This window comes from Chiloscyllium plagiosum, unplaced genomic scaffold, assembly GCF_037043375.1.
Source record: "Chiloscyllium plagiosum isolate Xiang-an unplaced genomic scaffold, Cpla_swu_hap1 HiC_scaffold_25, whole genome shotgun sequence".
NCBI classification, from domain to species: Eukaryota; Metazoa; Chordata; class Chondrichthyes; order Orectolobiformes; family Hemiscylliidae; genus Chiloscyllium; species Chiloscyllium plagiosum.
Window position 1 is genome coordinate 60,642,537 of NW_028270163.1, and position 14,294 is coordinate 60,656,830.

The 14,294-nt window shown below is 44.1% G+C and overlaps 1 protein-coding gene across 3 annotated transcripts in view; it reads right to left on the minus strand.

Annotated features, from left to right (window-relative positions):
* The window catches only part of LOC122562322 (monocyte to macrophage differentiation factor-like), a 79,733-nt gene that overhangs the window by 11,337 nt on the left and 54,102 nt on the right, over positions 1-14,294 (minus strand). The gene's annotated exons all lie outside the window — the stretch shown is intronic.

Sequence of the window (14,294 nt, forward strand, 5' to 3'; positions counted from 1 at the left end):
TCATGCGATTTCAGGTGTGGTTGGATGGGTGGGGGACAGGGGGGTGGGGGAGGGCGTGTGTTGTCATGACAAATTGTTCCATGACTTCCTATCTTCCCATTCCTTAATCCAAAAGATGTTAGCTGGTGGATCCAGCTTTGGAAGGATTCGCCATATGGGCCATTGAGTTGGAATGTGGGCAGTGGGGTGTTTAAACAGTTCATTGTGGAGTGGATAAACGAGATGTAGCATGGATAGTCTCAACAAGCTTGTTGGTTTTGCAGGGACAGATGTTTGAGAGGACACAGAAGAGGTGTTGAACACGGGGTTCCAATAATGATGAGTGTCAACAAGATCTGCATGGTGACCTTTTTCAAGACTCAACCAGGAAGAGTGCACTGATAATCGTGTCCCACTGTTCTACAAAGAGAGCACAAAAATGACCAATTTTCCTGGCTGACTGCTACCCAGGGAAAAGGAATTCTCAGTAGGTTTCCTTCAGTAATTGAAAAAGCTAATTATTGTAACATAACTCTAACGCAGCAGTGAAAAGACTGGATTTTGACCAAATGCAACATAAACTATACTCCTTCAAACCCCATAATGCGTAGACACTCAATCATGATTAAGAAAGACCAACGACAAACTTTTTAACACGTACTATGGATGAAAAAGAATAAATACAGCAAACATCTTATTAGCCAGCCTGAGACCAGGAAAGTGCTGGTTGATCAAATCTTTCAAAAATTATTCATTCACTGCTGAGGGCGTCGCTGGTTAGGCCCTCAATTATTGCTCATCCCTAAATGCTCAGAGGACAGATTAAGAAACAACCACATTGCTGTGCGTTTGGACTCACATATAGGCTAGACTATATAGGCAGTTTCCTTCCCCTCAAAGGCATGAGAGAACTAGTAGGGTTATTTTAACACTTGACAATGGATTCCTGGTCACCATTAGAACCTTAACTCCAAATGTTTATTGAATTAAAATTCCACCATCTGGTGTAGCAGGATTCGGACTAGTGTCCCCAGAGCAATAGTTTGATTTCCTGGATTAACAGTCCAGTGATAATACCACTAGGCCATCAGCTTCCCAAATATTCTGGATAATCAAAAAGTACACATAACAATGAACCCTCACCAAATGAGGCTTCAAGACAACAATATCCCTCAAAAACATTTATTGGTATGTAAAAACATCAAGACATTTCCTAAGATCAATATAAAAACACACTAAGCAATAGAAATGTAATGCAGGCGGTATATGCATCACTGTTATATTATATTTACAGCATAAGTACTTGGACATCGTGGTAGATTGTTGTACATGATGTATAAAATTTTTGCTGGTTTATCAAGAGTGCCAGTTGTGGAGTTATACAGCACGGAAACCTTTTTGGTCCAATTCATCCATGCTGACCAGGTTTCCATATCCCTCTAAACCTTTCCTATTTGTGTACCTATACAAATGTCCTTTAAACGTAACTGTACCTGCACCTACCATTTCCTTTGGCAGTTCATTCCATATATAAATCAGCCTCTGTGGAAAAAGTTGCCTCTTAGTTCCTTTTTAAATCCTTCTCCTCTCAGCTTAAAATTATGCCCACTATCTTTGAGCTCCCCTACCCGAGGGAAAAGACCTTTTCTATGCACCTTGTCTATGTCCGCCAAGATTTTCTAAACTTTTAAAGTCACCCCTCAACCTCCTATGCCCCAGTGTGAAAAGTACCAGCTTATCCTGTCTCTCCTTATAACTCAAACCCTCCAGTCCCAGTAACATCCTTATAAATCTTTTCTGCATCCTTTCCAATTCGATAGTATCCTTTCTATAGCAGGGTGACCAGAAATGTACACAGTACTCCAAAGCTGGCCTCACCAACGTCCTGTACAACCACAAAATGACAAAGACTACCTGCACATCTCCTTAGATGTTGGAAGGGCCTATGTGGGCCCTGATGGATGAAGGAGCAGCGCTCTGAAAGCTAGTGCTTCCAAATAAACCTATTGAACTATAACCTGGTGTTATGTGATTTTGAACTTTGTACACCCCAGTCCAACACCGGCTCCTCCAAATCACGTCCATCATTTTAAGCTGGTATTTCCCATCTCGCTCCTTTTCCTTTTACCATTCTAATCTTGGCTTTCTAAACTCTACTTTTATCTTCTCTCTGAAAAGCTGTTTATTTCTTTTTCCAAATTTATGCTGCTACAACTTGAACTCTTGCTAACTTAAGTGTCTCACCACCTTGAAACCTGTTCTCCCTGTATTTCCACCAACCTCAGATGCTTTGTCAATATTTAAATTAGCTGCCTCATTGACTCTGGCAGGCAATCCCACCACTAATTGATTTGCCAATTTCATCGACACAGCTATTGCCAGGTCGTGGAAATCTGGTATGGCTATTCTTCTGATGTTTTCACTGTTTGCAGTGCCATCTTATTCTAATAAGAGAAAGCAAGTATCTGTTCTTTTATCCTTTACCCTCCCAATGACTCAACATTCAATTTTATTTTGTCCTTGTTCAAAATATATCAGATAGGCCCCCAAACTTTTCTCATGACTTAATTAGAAAGAGTGCACTGAGGAACGCGCCTCACTATTCCACAAGTCAACATAAAATGAATAAAATCCCAACAAGGCCATCAAAATGTCCCATTTGCCTGACTGTGACTAAGGGACACGGGTTAGGGGTTTCTTCAGTGACAGAAAGAATAAATATTTATTGTAAAAGAATCAAAGTGTGGTGCTGGAAAAGCACAGCCAGTCAGATAGCATCCGAGGAGCAGTAGATTAGATGCTTCGGGCATAAGCCCTTCATCAGGAATGAGGCTTTTGGGCTAAGAGAGCTGAGAGATAAATGGGAGGGGGGTGCGACTGGGGGAAGTGGGGTGAAGGCAGCTGGGAATGCGATAGGTGGATGAAGGTGGGGGTGAAAGTGATAGGTCAGAGCAGAGGGTGGAGCAGATAGGTGGGAAGGAAGATGGACTGGTAGGACAGTGTCGAGTTGGAAGGTTGGGACTGGGATAAGGTGGGAGGAGGGGAAGTGGGGAACCTGGTGACCACATTGATCCCGTGTGTTTGGAGGGTCCCAAAGCAGAAGATGAGGCGTTCTTCCTCCAGGCGTCGGGTGTGAAACACAACTTTAAAAAAAGCACTGAAGTGGGAATCCAAGATGGCAGCATCCTGTTAGGATCGTGTTTGCTGGGCCCTACGCTGCAATACTGACCCGACAGAGCTTGAACCCGTCCCATTCACTTTACTGTGAGTAAAAACACAGTAAAGGAGCTAGAAATCTGAAAAAAACAACTTACTTATGTTCTTGCAGCTGGAGAATGCCACGAAAAAGGAGGAAACTCAATGAGGGCAGCCCTCTGAAGCAGCAGCCTTGCTTACTCACCAGACCCTGGCTGAGGAGCTGGCCAAATCTCGTAAGGTCCTGGGGAGCAGATCCAGGTAAAAATATAATTGAGTAGAAGCTGGCACCTGTATCTGCTATGCTGCAAGACCTGGGAAAAAGGACTGATGAGCTCGATCACCAGGCTTCAGGGGTAGAGGCAGAGACTGACTCCTCCAAGAACTGGACTGAAGCCTGGAAACACAGGTCCCTCATCTGTTGGATCGCGAAAATTGAGGCAGAAAGAAGAACCTGCGCGTTGTTGGCATACCGGAGGGGATGGAGGGAAACCAGCCGGTGGAGTTCAAGAAGCGGTTCCCGGAATTCCTTAGTTTAGAGGCTGAGAAGGGAAGGATAACAATTGAGAGAGCCCACTGGATCGCAGCACAAAAGCCAGATGCGGATCAGCGCCCACATCCTGGTAAGGTTCCATCATTATAAAGACAGGCAGAGGGTCATGGAAGCCTCTAGAGCCCAGGGGAGGGATCCAATGGCATTAGTATGCGGTGGCCCCAGGGTCAAGATCTTTCAAGACTTCTCGGCAGCAATGGTCTGGAAAAGCGCTTGGGATCCAGTACTCCAGATCAATCATACTGGATCTATACATTTGTTTGACTGGCCAGAGAAAAAGAAGACCATTGTGGACACGTTGACTTAAGTCAAACAGCCAAAGAGGTGTAGAGGACAGAGCTGTTTGGGTTTGTTTTTCTTTAAAAAAAGGACTTGGTGAAGTCTCCTTTCTGGTAAGAAGTTGCATAAATGATGTCCAGGATGGATAGAGCACTTATCTTTAATCTCCAAGTTATGTTAAGGGATGGGTGACATTTATTTTTGGTTTACTTGTCTACAGTACCAATCTTGCTCTTGGCGTTTTTTTCCCCCCTCTATCAGGTTGTATGTGGCACAGCCTTAGTTGGTAGGAGCTGAGAGGGTGGTTGGGATGGTGAGTACGGTTGGAGGATGTGGAGGTACCTCCTTTGAATGGGGGGGGGGGGGGGTAAATTCCTCTAATCAGTGCCTTTGGCAATTTTTTGTTTTTCTGTTTTTGTTGTATATAGTTTTGTATGTTTTGTTGACTGTAGTTATTTTAGTTTATGTAGTTTTTGTGTTTTGTGGATTATTTTGCATTAAAACTCAGCGATCTGTAGTTCAGGTTCTTCCTCTCGAGTCTAGATGGTGCTACAGAAGGGTATGGCTAAGGATGTGTTTAAGTGGTGCACCTGGAATATTAAGGGGAGTCATTCATCTGTCAAGAGCAAGAAGGTGCTTTCCAGCCTTAAAAGGGAAGAGGGTAGATGTTGCCTTATTACAAGAAACAAACTTGGATGATGCAGAGCATTTGAAGCTGCAACAGATTGGGTGTGAATGGGTTTATTTTTCATCCTTCAATATGAGAAGAGGTGGCCATTTTAGTTAGAAAGAATCGCCTATTTAAGTTACTAAAGTGCATTAAAGACACACATGGGAGACTTGTAATCCTTAAAGCTTTGATACATGGGGAAGAATACAGGATCTTAAATATTTACTGTCCCCCAGCCTAACCCCCCCACCTCCCCAAGTTCTTGACAGATGCACTTTCTAGACTGGTTAACCTTGCATCTCAATGTATCATCGTAGGAGGAGATTTCACTTGTCTAATAAACTCTATAATGGGCAGATTGTCCAAAGGCCCTCTGATATCATCTTCGCAATCTAAACAATTAAGGGATTTGTGTGCTGAATTGGGTTGGTAGATGTTTGGAGGCACCTTCACCCTACTGACAGGGATTTCACCCAGATAAATGCCATACCAGGATTGATCTTTTTCTGACCCCCGCAGCACATCTGGGCTCAGTAGCATCTGTACTATATCACTATTTCCGATCACACTTCAGTGTATTTAATGGTTAAGAATAAGGATACTGTGGTAGGCTCGAGGCACTGGTGACTGGACCCCTTCATCCTCGAGGATAGCAAGTTTATTGAATTCTTTTCTACTGAGTTCAGGGCTTTTTTTAAGATCTTAATTCAGGTTCGGCCGGTAGCCTGTCCATTCTCTGGGAAACAGCTTAAGCCTATGCTAGGGGGTTGGTTATCTCCTACTCAGCCAATAAGAAGCGGCAGACGAGTTAGCAGCAATGCTTGCTCGAGACACGTCTGCAAGTTGCTGAAAAGGCATATTTTGACAGGCCCTCGCTGGTTAAACTGCATCACAGCACTTTGGCCTACACTGAACTCCATGCTCACACAGGCAGCCAAGAGGGAGCTTACATTTGCAAGTCAAAGGCTGTTTGAGCATGGGGCTAAGCCGGGTAAGTACCTAGCATACCTTGCTAAGAAAAGGAGTGCCCCCCCAAGCCATTACCTCGATCAGAGAGGACACTGGAAATTTAACCTATGATTCTAAAAGGAGTACTGCAGCATTCTGGAAACTTTACTCTGAATTATACCAATCTGAAAGCTGTGACAATGGGCAGGTTGGATGGAATTTAAAAAAAAAAGAATTTGGAACTTCCAGGAGTGACCCCTGAACAAGAGTCTCTCCTCAATGCTGCACTGTCAAAGCAAGAGAAGCAGGAAGCTGTGAGGCAGTTCCAGAATGGCAAGGCGCCAGGTTTGACAGGCTCCCCAGTGAGTTCTATAAGTATATTGTCAGGGCCAATGCTTAGTATGTTTAATGACTCTCACAGTCGTGGCCTCCTCCCACTATCTGTAAGAGAGGTGAACATCTCTCTCATTCTTGAAAAAGGGAACGCCCTGGAGGACTGTGCTTCCTATACCCATTTCACGCCTGAATGTTGACTTCAAAATCCTAAGACACTGGCATTAAGGCTAGAAACTGTACTGCCCTCCATCATTAAGGAGGACCAGACGGGGTTTGTAAAAGATCGCAGATTGACGGATAATGTCAGGAGATTACTTAGCATGATCCAAATATGTCAACAGCACTCGGTACAGGGATTGGTGATGTCCTTAGATGCGGAAAAGGCATTTGACAGGGTCGAGTGGCCATATCTTTTTTATTCTTTGAAGTAGTTTGGCCTGGGAGAAACCTTCGTCAGGTGGGTGGAGATTTTGTAAAGTGGCCCTCTTGCCATGGTCCTCACCACGATCAAACAAGTTTAATATTTGTAGGGGCAGTTGACAGGGCTGTCCTTTGTCACCATTGCTTTTCACATTGGTGATCGAACTGCTGGCAGAAGCAATACACAGGGATCCCAGTATAGCTGCTCCAGAAGTGGGGACGAAGTCACATAAGATCACACTGTATGTGGATGACGTCCTTGTCTTCCTATCAAACCCAACAGTCGTAGTCCCACACCTGAAACAATGCATCAATTTATTTGGGGGCTTCTCGGGTTAGAATACCAACTTTACCAAGTCAGAGGCCATGCCCATAGGTGGTCTGCCCAGAGTGCCTGATCCTGAGGGCGGATCTCGGTTCCCCTTTAGATGGTCGCAGGAGAGCTTTCTCTACTTAGGTATGTTTATTACTCCTGTTTTTGATTGGCTATTTAAACCCAATTTTGCTCATTTATTTGACAGAATCAAGCAGGACCATTGTAGATGGGAGGCACTTCCGATTTCTTGGTTAAGTTGGATAACCCTCATTAAAATGAACATTCGGCCCTGCTTTTTGAATCCTATGTGAATGTTTCCTCTGCTTTTTACTAGGCAAATATTTAGAAAACTGAACAGCTGGTTTAGTTCTTTTATCTGGAATCACAAGCGGCCCCTAATTAAATTGACTAAATTGCAGTCACCTTAAAAACTGGGAGGAGTGGGCCTCCCAGATATCAAAAACTATCAGTTAAGCTTGTTGCTGTCTTACATGAATGATTAGGCCCGGGAGGGACCCTCACGAACTTTGGTTGGACATCAAAGCATCTCGGGCAAGATGCCCCCTCATTAGCCTGTTGTTCTTAGACAATATGAGAACAGTTAAGGAATATTGCCATAGCCCAATAGTCATCAATACTGTCAAGGTGTGGAGGACAATGTATCAGGGTGAGGGCAACCAGAGAAGCCGAACGGCTCTGTAAGGTATGGGCGAGGGAGTTGGACATTGAGATTTCTCCTGAAGTATGAGAGGATATCTGGGAAAATGCAAGAAGGGTCTTGATTTGCAACAGGACCCAATGCCTTGCAATTGAAGATTCTCTATAGGGTCCTTTTGGCCCCAGGCTGCCTCACAAAATTTAAAGCTGGAGCATCTCCAATGTGTCCTAAACATAGAGTGAGCATGGGCACACTTACTCATTGTCTTCGGTCCTGGCACAGACTACGGGCATACTGGAGCACTATATTGGTAAAATAGAGAAGGCCTTGGGGACGGAGGTGGAGATGGACCCAGCATCTCTCCTTCTTGGCTTTGTTAATTCACTTTCATTAGATGTACACACACTAAAAAAAAAAGGCTTTTCAGTATCATCACATTTTGTGAAAGAAAGAAAGAACATTCTATTAGGTTAGGTGTTGGAAACTCCCTAGGGCTGGTGGGCTGGCATAAGCTAGTCATGGACCACAGCCCCTTGGAATTTCTGACGAGTATAGTGCATCGTAAAACTGAATTTCTATAAGACGTGGTGGCCCTTTTTGGACTACCCGGGTACAGATTCGTCTGCCATACTAGTAAGAGCCTTTATATAGCCATGGCAATTCTATGTAATGAATCTGGAGAGGAGGAACTACGAACGTATGAATATGTATAAAGTTATGCACTTGATGATCGAGGGCTATTGCTTTGTTTCATTGAGCTGTGTTACTGTTATTATTTCTTAAGATTTTCCTTTTTTAGCTTAGTTATTATTTACTTACCTCTGTAATTAGTGGGTTTGTTTTTAACATTGCTTTGAGTTGTTTGGCTGTAATATTCATTTTGTTTTCCAATAATACATTTTAAAAAAAAGCACTGAAAAGAAAGGATTTCTAAGTTATGCATATAAACTATACCCTTTCATATTGCCAAGAACACACAAAATCACAACGTTGACAAACATAAGAAAAACATTTTAACGAAAATACTGTAGGGGAAAAAGATTACATACAACATAAACAAAATTCCAAAATCAAAAGACTAAACCATGAGGTAAAAAGAGATTTTTCTCCTAGTCATTGCGATTGTTACAATGGTGAGTTGATCTTGCCTGTAGGGTGATGGGTTGTCCTCTGATTCGATAGGTGACCAGGTGAACTTGTGTCTTTCCTTGTATGAGTTTTTTTTTAAGCTTTCTTGCCCCATACTTTGTCTGCAGGTTCTGGATGGTTTTCAACACTGCAGCTCAACCAGAAGGTAACTAAAAATATTCACGATGCGTTCATTTTCAAATTCTCCCTCTTACTGCTTCTGAAAAGCAACATTGTACTCCACAGCTCAACAATATGCAGCACTTGATCTTCAAGTTGCATAACTTTCCTTTCACTCTGATTACAGCAATCCAACTTACACTTCAATCTATTCATGCCCCCACCATAGGTGAAAGAATTGTGTGGTGTCTTTCATATTTGACAAGGTATTTTTTAAAAATTCATTCATGGGATGTGGGCACTACTGGTTAGGCCAGCATTAATTGTCCATCCCTAATTACTCAGAGTGGGGGATGGGAACCAGAGCTATGGATCAGAGAAGAGGGTAGTTGTTGAAAGGGCAGAAATAGAATGCAGAGAGTTTGTCAGGCAGGATATACAGTTGATAGGGCGTAGGGATGGGTTAAAGTGTGTCTGTTTCAATGCAAAGGTCAAAACCACAACACCAGGTTAAAGTCCAATAGGTTTATTTGGAAGCAATAGCTTTTGGAGTACCGCTCCTTCGGCAGGTGATTGATGAAAGAGCAGCGTTCTGAAAGTGAGTGCTTCCAAATAAACCCGTTGGACTTTATCCTGGTGTTGAGATTTTTAACTTTGTCCAACCCAGTCCAACACCGACACCTCAAGTCATGTTTCAATGCAAGGAGTGTCAGGAATAAGAGTGATGAACTTAGGGCATGGATCAGTACTTGGAACTACGATGTTGTGGCATAAATGAGACATGGAATTCATAGGGGCAGGAATGGTTGCTGTATGTTCCAGGGTTTAGGTCTTTTACAAAGAACAGAGCGGGGTGTAAAAGAGGAGGGGGAGTAGCATTATTAATTAGAGAGTGCAGGGTAGCTAGGAAAGAACTCAAAAATGGAGAGGAGAGCTAGGAAGGGGCACGAAAAAGCCTTGGCAGGAAGGATTAGGGAAAACCCAAATGTGTTCTACATGTACGTGAGGAATAAGAGAATGATCAGAGAGAGGGTAGGGCTGATCAGGGATGGTGGAGAGAATTTGTGTTTGGCGTCTGAAGAGGTAGGAGAGGCCTAAATGAGTTTTTAGCTTCAGTATTCACTAGAGAGAGGGACCTTGTTGATTTGTGAGAACACTGTGGACCAGGTTAATAGGCTTGAACAGACTGATATTAAGAAAGTGGATGTGCTGGAAATTCTGGTAAGCATCAAGATAGATATGTCCCCATGGCCGGACCAGATATCGTTAAGCTTACTACAGGAAGTGGAGAGTGAGATTGCTGCACCTCTGGTGATGATCTCTGCATCCTCACTCTCCATGGGAATAGTAGCGGATGATTGGAGGGAAGCGAATGTTGTTCCTCTGTTCAAGAAAGGGAATAGGGAAATCCCTGGGAATTACAGATTAGTCAGTCTTATGTTTGTGGTAAGCAAGGTACAGGAAAGAATTCTGAGAGATAGTTTTTCCAAATAGTCATAAATCCTATTTGATTAAAGAAAGCATGGTTTTGAGAGGGGCCGATCATTCCTGATGAAGAGCTTATGCTTGAAACGTCAATTTTCTCGCTCCTCGGATGCTGCCTGACTGGCCGTGCTTTTCCAGCACCGCATGTTTGAATTTGATCTCCAGCATCTGCAGTCCTCACTTTCTCCGAGGGGCAGGTCATGCCTCACAAGCCTTACTGAGTTCTTTGAGGATGTGACGAGACAAGTTAACAAAGGTCGAGCAGTGGATGCGGAGTAAATGGATTTCAGTAAGGCACTTGATAAGATTCCCCATGGTAGGCTCATTCAGAAAGTCAGGAGGTATGGGATACAGGAAAATTTGGCTGTCTGGATACAGAATTGGCTGGCCAAAAGAAAACAGCAAGTGATAGTGGATGGAAAGTATTCCGCCTGGAGGTCAGTGACCACCAATGGTGTCCCACAGGGATCTATTCTTGGACCTCTGCTCTTTGTAGTTTTTATAAAAGACTTGGATGAAGAAGTGGAAGGGTGTGTTAGTAAGTTTGCCAATGACACAAAGGGTCGGTGGTGTTGTAGATACTGTCGAGGGCAGTTACAAGCTGCAACAAGACATTGACAGGATGCAGAGCTGGGCTGAGAACTGGCAGACTGAGTTCAACCTGGATAAATGCGAAGTAATTCATTTTGGAAGGTCAAACTTGAATGCTGAATACAGGGTTAAGGACAGGACTCTTGGCAGTGTGGAGGAACAGCGGGATCTTGAGGTCCACGTCCATAGGTTCCCCCAAAGTTGCCACCCAAGTTAATAGGGTTGTTAAGAAGGGGTATGGTGTTTTGGCTTTCATTAACAGGGGGACTGAGTTTAAGAGCCGCAAGGTTTTGCTGCAGCTGTATAAAATCCTGGTTAGACCACACTTGGAATATTGCGTCTAGTTCTGGTCATCTCCCTTTATAGGAAGATGCAGATGCTTTAGAGATGGTGCAGAGGATATTTACCAAGATGCTGCTCAGATTGGAGGGCTTGTCTTATGAAGGAAGATCGAGTAAGCTAGGACTTTTCACACTGGAGAGGAGAAGGAAGAGAGGTGATTTGATCGAGATGTACAAGGTAATGAGAGGCATAGATAGAGTATATAGCCAGAGAAGTTTGCCCAGAGCAGAAATGGCTGTCACGAGGGATCATAATTTTAAGGTGATTAGAGGAAGGTATTGGAGAGATGTCAGAGGTCGGTTTTTACACAGAGTGTGGTGGGTGCGTGGAATGCACTGCCAGCCGTGGTAGTACAGTCAGAAACATTAGGGACATTTAAGCGACTGCTGGACAAGCACATCGATGGCAGTAAATTGAGGGGTGCGTAGGTTAGGTTGATCTTCAATTAAGATTAATGCTTGGCACAACATCATGGGCTGAGGGGCCTGTACTGTGCTGCATTGCTCTATGTTAAGGCTCCAACAAACTAAAGTGGGGTCTGGAGGCACAGGTGGGCCAGACCAGTTAGGAACACATTTCCTTCTGTAAAGACATTAGGGAACCAGATAGATTTTTATGACAATTGACAACGGTTACATGATTGCCGGACTTGCTATTTATTCCAGACTTAGAGTCAGAGTCTTAGAGATGTACAGCACGGAAACATACCCTTCGGTCCAACTTGTCCATGCCAATGAGATACCCTAAACAAATCTAGACCCATTTTCCAGCACTAGGCCCATATCCCTTGAAACCCTTCCTCTTCATATATCCACCCAGATGCCTTTTAAATGTTACAATTGTACCAGCCTCCATGTAGGAAAGATGCTGTGCAACTTTGAAAGGTTTCAGAAAAGATTTACAAGAATGTTGCCAGGGTTGGAGGATTTGAGCTACAGGGAGAGGCTGAATAGGCTGGGGCTGTTTTCTCTGGAGTGTCGGAGGCTAAGGGGTGACACCTTAGAGGTTTACAAAATCACAGAACATAGAACAGTACAGCACAGAACAGGCCCTTCAGCCCACGATGTTGTGCCGACCACTGATCCTCATGTATGCACCCTCAAATTTCTGTGACCATATGCACGTCCAGCAGTCTCTTAAATGTCCCCAGTGACCTTGCTTCCACAATTGCTGCTGGCAACACATTCCATGCTCTCACAACTCTCCGTGTAAAGAACCCGCCTCTGACATCCCCTCTATACTTTCCTCCAACCAGATTAAAACTATGACCCCTCGTGTTAGTCATTTCTGCCCTGGGAAATAGTCTCTGGCTATCGACCCTATCCTCCTCCAGAACTGGACGCAGTATTCCAAGTGCGGTCTAACCAAACTTTTATAGAGCTGCAACAAGATCTCACGGCTCTTAAACTCAATCCCCCTGTTAATGAAAGCCAAAACACCATATGCTTTTTGAACAACCCTGTCCACTTGAGTCGCCATTTTAAGGGGTCTATGTACCTGCACACCAAGATCCCACTGTTCCTCCACACTGCCAAGAATCCTATCCTTAATCCTGTACTCAGCTTTCAAATTCAACCTTCCAAAATGCATCACCTCGCATTTATCCAGGTTGAAAACTCCATCTGCCACCTCTCAGCCCATCTCTGCATCCTGTCAATGTCCCGTTGCAGCCTACAACAGCCCTCTATATTGTCAACGACACCTCCAACCTTTGTGTCGTCTGCAAACTTGCTGACCCATCCTTCAATCCCCTCATCCAAGTCATTAATAAAAATTACAAACTGTAGAGGCCCAAGGACAGAGCCCTGTGGAACACCACTCACCACAGACTTCCAGGCAGAATATTTTCCTTCTACTACCACTCGCTGTCTTCTGTTGGCCAGCCAATTCTGTATCCAGACAGTTAAGTTCCCCTGTATCCCATTCCTCTTGACCTTCTGAATGAACCTACCATGGGGAACCTTATCAAATGCCTTGCTGAAGTCCATATACACCACATCCACAGCTCCAGCCTCATCAACCTTTCTGGTCACATCCTCAAAGAACCCGATAAGGTTTGTGAGGCATGACCTGCCCCTCACAAAGCCGTGTTGACTGCATTTAATCAAGCCATGCTCTTCCAGATGGGCATAAATCCTCTCTCTCAGAATCCTTTCTAACACCTTGCAGACGACAGACGTGAGACTTACTGGTCTGTAATTGCCGGGGATTTCCCTATTTCCTTTCTTGAAGAGAGGAATTACATTTGCCTCTCTCCAGTCCTCAGGTATGACTCCAATGGAGAGCGAGAATGCAAAGATCTTTGCAAGTGGTGAAGCAATTGCATTTCTCGTTTCCCAAAGCAGCTGAGGACAAATCTGGTCCGGGCCTGGCGACTTGTCAATCTTAATGTTTGACAAAATTTTCAGCACATCAGCTTCCTCTATCTCTATCCATTTCAGCATGCACACCTGCTGTTCAAAGGTTTCATTCACTACAAAGTTCGTTTCTTTCGTAAAGACAGAAGCAAAAAACTCATTTAGGGCTTCCCCTACCTCCTCAGCCTCCACACACAAGTTCCCTATGCTATCCCTGATCGGCCCTACTCTTTCTTTGACCATTCTCTTATTCCTCACATAAGTGTAAAATGCCTTTGTGTTCTCCCTAATCCGTTCTTCCAAGCCTTTCTCGTGCCCCCTCCTGGCTCTCCTCAGACCGTTTTTGAGCTCCTTCCTCGCCTGCCTGTAATCCTCTAGAGCTGAGCTTGACCCTAGCTTCCTCCACCTTATGTAAGCTACCTTTTTCCCTTTTGACGAGAAGCTCCACTGCTCTCGTCATCCAAGGTTCCTTTATCTTACCCCTTCTTGCCTGTCTCAGAGGGACATATTTATTCATCACTCACAACAACTGTTCCTTAAACAGTCTCCACATGTCTATAGTGCCTTTACCATGGAACAATTGCTCCCAGTCCATGCTTCCTAACTCATGTCTAATCGCATCATAGTTTCCTCTTCCCCAAATTAAATATCCTCCTATTTCGCCTAATCCTCTCCTTCTCCAAAGCTATGTAGAAGGTGAGGCAGTTGTGGTCACTATCACCAAAATGCTCCCCCACCACAAGATCTGATACCTGCCCCGGCTCGTTTCCGAGCACCAAGTCTAGAATGGCCTCTCCCCTCATCGGCCTGTCAACGTACTGAGTTGGGAAACACTCCTGAACACACCTTACAAAAACAACTCCTTTCAAATCTTCTGCTCGAAGGAGGTTCCAATCAATATTGGGAAAGTTAAAGTC